Raw genomic sequence first — 5,430 nt, 5'->3', positions numbered from 1 at the left:
TTTATGATGTGCTGCCCCTATTGCTATGTTTGTAGTTTTTATCCTATTGTTATCTTTTAAACCAGGTACCTTTATCCAACGTGACTCACAGTGATAGGTAACAAAAAAGGATGCCTGCCAAACGGATGCCAGCCTCGCTACTGTATCCCAGGAGGGCTGAAAGTATCACTAAGGATACTATTCATCCTGGCTTCTCATTTTTCTGCCCCCTTCCCTCCGTTAAGTGTTATAGGAGCATAAAGGCACGAATGTCCAGATTCACTTTCTTCCCACAAGCTGTCAAATGACCAAACTCTGAACTCTACCCCTACCACCAGATCAGACTTATGCTTTTTTTCTAAGATGCATGTTATTTAACTTGTTGTTGTTGCTGTGTTTATGTTTTAGGTGTTTCCTTGATGTCTTTGTATTGGAGCATACAGAACAGGCAAATAAGCATTTCATTGCACTTGTGCACATGACAATAAACTGAACTGAACAAATGAATGGATTAAGGAGCACAGTGGCATTGTATTACATACTGTAAAACACCTAGAAATGTTTGATTATTGCCATTTTTAAATCACAGAATTACAAAACCTGAAACATGAAATGTTATAACAGAAAAACTGTACAGAATGTAAATAGTAACTAAAACAATAGGTGCAGAAGAAGTGGATAATAAGCGAGAGAATGTTGACCCAGCAGTAAAGAGCAGGTGGCTCAGGCTTCCACAGAAACAGAGAGGCAGAAAGTCAAGAGAGAGCAGTAGTTTGCAGAAGCCTGGTAGTCCAGAAGGGATGGGAGAAATGCAGCTCATGAGGGCAGGCAGAAGTTAATTTAAGGCGATTTCCATTCATTCTGCCCCTTAACACATCTTAACACAGCAGATACCATTTAAAAGGACTGTATGCAGGAACTGTTAAATCACCTGAGTTGCTGCTGATACATATGCAGGATCAATCATAAAGTACAGCAGAAGCAAATTAATGAAATGCATGCCCTATGAAGGACCTTATGAACAACGATGTAAGGAGTGAGAAGCATAGAAGGGGACAGAAACAAGAAAATATTGATTCGGGGGAGTAAAATAAAGAGGAAAACAGCCACAAAGGCTACAACATAAGAATACTGGAAAAATAATGTGATACAAACTACAATAAGTATCTGTAGAGTAAAATGTATTAAGGCAGAGGAGCTTATTAATCAAGGTTCTCAAAATCTATGTGGGGCATTAAGAATGTGTATAATTAAATTAAGAATATCTGTGTAAAAGAAGAAGTGACATTATACATTCTTCACATAGATAAATAGGGATGTCAGCAACAGAAAATAATACAGTAATCCTGGTGAATTTTTGCTTTTGTATTCAATGTGTCAGAACACCTAGAAATAGGAATATATGTTTTGATTCAGTCTTGAGTTGAGAGAACCATTAGGGAACTGTGATCACAATTTGGCCACAGTTTATGCTTTGAAGTTTATGTACAAATATACCTTTGGAAACTGAACTGACAGAGCTAAAAAAAGGTTTACTATTTTAGAATAGAAGACTATGACTAAGTTTAAGAGTAGTAGAAGAGGATAAGATACAGTAAATGGATAGGAGATCTGTAAAGAACATGTGGCAGAGTATTACATATATCACACACCAGAAGAAGACTCCACGGCCGAAACGTCGTGTTCTCTTTCTTCTTTTTTTCAGCATGGAATAAACCTATTACTTGTTCCTTTACATATATTATACTTGAATAAGTGTACAGACTCAGACCAAGAGTAAATAAATCATAGGCTACAAAGCCATGACCCAAACAGATTAATAAATCAATTAAGAAAATATAAGGAGAAAAGAAGTAACAAATAAAATGATTAAAAAAGAATAGGATCCAGTTAAAGAAAAGGATGAATTGCAATCTTTGGTAAAATTACTAATTCCAAGACAGAAAGGGATACTGTAATACAAAGTAAAATACATTTAGATTTGTCCTCAGTCGAGGACACAGCAATATGTACAACCTCCAAAGAAGACAAAGTGTCAATTTAAGCCCAGCGCCATATTGCAGTCATTGAGATTCAGAACAAGGCAACAAAACCTCACAGAATCACAAGATACAATAACTTCTCACTTATGAAGTTACTAATTTTAGAGTGAATAAACATAGAAAATCAATTGTATTGGTCCACAGATTCTTCTAGAGTACTGTTCTTTACTGCATTTAAAAGATCGTGAATTGTGAAAAAATAGGTTTGAGGGTTACTTTTCCCTTTTTCTGGTTCCTTCCAAAAATTGCTGATCTAGCATCAGTCAGTCCATTAGTAGAGAACTGTTGGTGCTGCTGGAAGGATTGTTTTAATACCCTGCCTTCCAATATAAGATACAACAACATAACCATTCTTCACAGTTGCATTTCAGTAATCTTAATTATTTTAATCTTAATCTTGATAGAAATTGAAGTAATTAGGTCATTTAAAGTTATGTAAAGTGTGTGATCATTTTTAACTAGACATGACTAGATCATAATTGTCACATGTGTGTATCTATCAGCTCAACCATGTGCTCCACCAAAATACCAGAAAAATGGTCACAGAATGGGACTGAAAGTGGGGAGGGGCATAAACAGTTGCCAGATGACAAACTAAAAATCTACAAAAACATGTGAGCTGGAGAGGGATCCATTTAAACCACAAACACAGTGGTCAGAAGGGGCAATCACATACGGGACTCATAAATACTCGTATACTCGTGAAAAAAAGAAAGTAGGGCACCTGTTGAAGTTCTGGTGAGATGGGCTTTAGTATTTTACTGCCTCTACCCAGTTTTCATTATTTAATCTCCAAAACCCCAGTAAAAGTAGGGTGAGAAAGCAATTCTAGCGCTTTTAGTCCATTGAAGATCTCTCATAAATAAAATATATATATATATTACTATTATTATTTCATCACTTCCTAAACTTGTCTGCAGCACCTCCAGGGGAAATTCTTTATAATGCAAGAAAGGTAAGAACACATAAGGAAAGCTTATAAATCATGTATAACTTCAAGGCTAACTGGCCATTATATCAGTTTCCCATTATCAGCTGAGAGGCAACAGAGGGCCACAGGGGTGTTGTTTTTTACTCTTTGAAACGGTTGGTTTTGCAACATGCTACGAGCATATCAACTACTGTATGGTTCCCCTGGGAGAGGGAGTGTGCAGCAGAAAGAGAAAGTGCCCACTCTCTAATTCACATTAAAATGTGGAACAGTTCCACCTACTGTACTACAGACCTGTAGTTAGTACATGTATATGTGTAGCTTATATATATAAACTTCCAAACAGCTGTGAAGAGCTGAAATATATAGTAGATCTTTATATGGAGGCTGAAGAGGCCTTCATCGGCCAGTGGTTTGAGCAGGGTTGATGATGGAGAATAACATACAAAGTATATATTCATTTGTTCAATCCATGTGTACACACATCACACAAGCAAACAACAAGACAGTTACCAAGAAACACAACAGACATTTTTTTGTTTTCACTCTGACATGGAGATCAGTACCACTATTTTCATACAGAGTTAACCTGGGCTGACTGCAGGATTAGCTGCCAGAATGCAGTTGTTGTTAGGGCCTAGATTGGCAAAGTGGGTTCAAATCTCACATCAGGACAGGTTTTATACTCAGGAGCAAGCAGATTAAACCAGTTTTTTCCAGTTGTACACACTGGTGCATGTAGTATTGACCACTGATATATAAAGGTCGGCAATTATAACCTCTGAGCATCACTTTGGATAGAAATGGCAGCCAAATAATAATAATAATATTACATTACAGTAGCACTGTACATTAGTATTATATTAAGCCATCTGTTCCCCTTCTTATAGATTACGACCAATTAAATTAGACCATACTACATAATAAATGTTTAAACAGCTGTAAAATGTGCATGGATGATCAGACTTAATACTGTTTCTTTATGCACTAAATGACCCTTCAGCAGAGTATCAACATTTCAGATGTGTGAAATTAAACACTTCATAACACCTGAAGTCCATAATGGTTTGAAGCACATGCACACCAATTGGTTTGGCTGCTGCAAGTTAAATCTGATTTTATCATGGCTGTTGTTTTGTCGTGAATCAAAAGAGAAAATAATCATCTTCTGCTAGGTGAAAACTTAATTAAATTCTAAATTTAATCTATTGGCAATTGAAAAGTAAATACAGTTTACCATTACCTAAACTTGGTTATAATTTAAGATATTAAAACTTGATTTTGTTTTAACTTAAAGGATGGAAGTAATACATTTTCTTGAACATAATGACAGGTGCCTGTAAGTAAGCAAAGCCCAATTTTCCAGTCCCCATGGCTATAAAAGCATTTTTGGTACTGTACATACTATACTGTATCACGTTTTGTTCCTGCTTATTTCTGATTATGTTTGTGCAAGATACTCAGAGAAAATATAGTCCTCGTCTTTGGCTATCCAGATTGTTGAAGGGATATGTGTACTATATCACTAGCCTTACAGCTGCTCACACAGTAACCAAATCTCTGTCCTCGCAGATGCAGAGAGAACGGTTTATGCAAGGAACTGCAAAATCAACTGACATTCTAAGCACAGAAGATGTTTAGGAACTAGAAGTCCCATTCATAATTTACAGTGTCAGAAAAGAAATAGTAATTGCTATGTAATGACTGGTATTCTAATAGAAAAAATAATCGACAGCATGCTGCAGTATTTGGACCACAGGAGCAGTACTAGGGGGTGACTTGTGGGTACCCTAGCCACCCTAAAATTGGCCTCAGTCCCCCCATAGCCACTCTAGCACAAAGGTCAAATATTGGTATAAATTTGTATTAATATATTAATAACAAACTAGACTGGAAAACAAATGAGTGAGGAGAAGGCAGCAGAGAACTTTACTTTCATGAGTTCAAATATATCAACAAGAGGAAACAGATCTCTATAGTTGTGTGTTAACTCAATAACAGTATTCAGGAAGAGTTGCTACAGTACACTTTTCTCCAACAGAGGGTTTTGAGTCTAGCTTCCTACTGGAGAAAATAACACATTATTTTCCAGGTGGAACATTTCAAGAATGCTTGCAATCGCTCTGTTTGGGAATTGCTTAAAAAAGAACTGCTACAGTCAGTGTACAGCATGTATATGGACTCAAGTTGATTTTAGTTGACTATGTTTGCAAAGTGCAAAAGGCTGCTGCAATTCAAGTGCTGTACAATGTTCTTTCTTTTTCAATAGCACCCAGTTGCTTATTCAAACTCAGAAGGTACTAGAGCCCAGATGCACAGAGAACATAGTCAAATCATGGGATCATCAATAGTCTGCTTGTAGGGCAGTACAAAAACATTCCCTTGCTTATGTGCAATGCTAACTGATTTAATTAACCAGACAAATGTTCACAGAGGAATTGAGCCATGAGTGCTGAATGCCTTAATAGACAGGCCATT

The sequence above is a fragment of the Lepisosteus oculatus genome, chromosome 8, assembly GCF_040954835.1.
Source record: "Lepisosteus oculatus isolate fLepOcu1 chromosome 8, fLepOcu1.hap2, whole genome shotgun sequence".
Taxonomy (NCBI): Eukaryota; Metazoa; Chordata; class Actinopteri; order Semionotiformes; family Lepisosteidae; genus Lepisosteus; species Lepisosteus oculatus.
Note: the sequence above shows the minus strand (reverse complement) of the source record.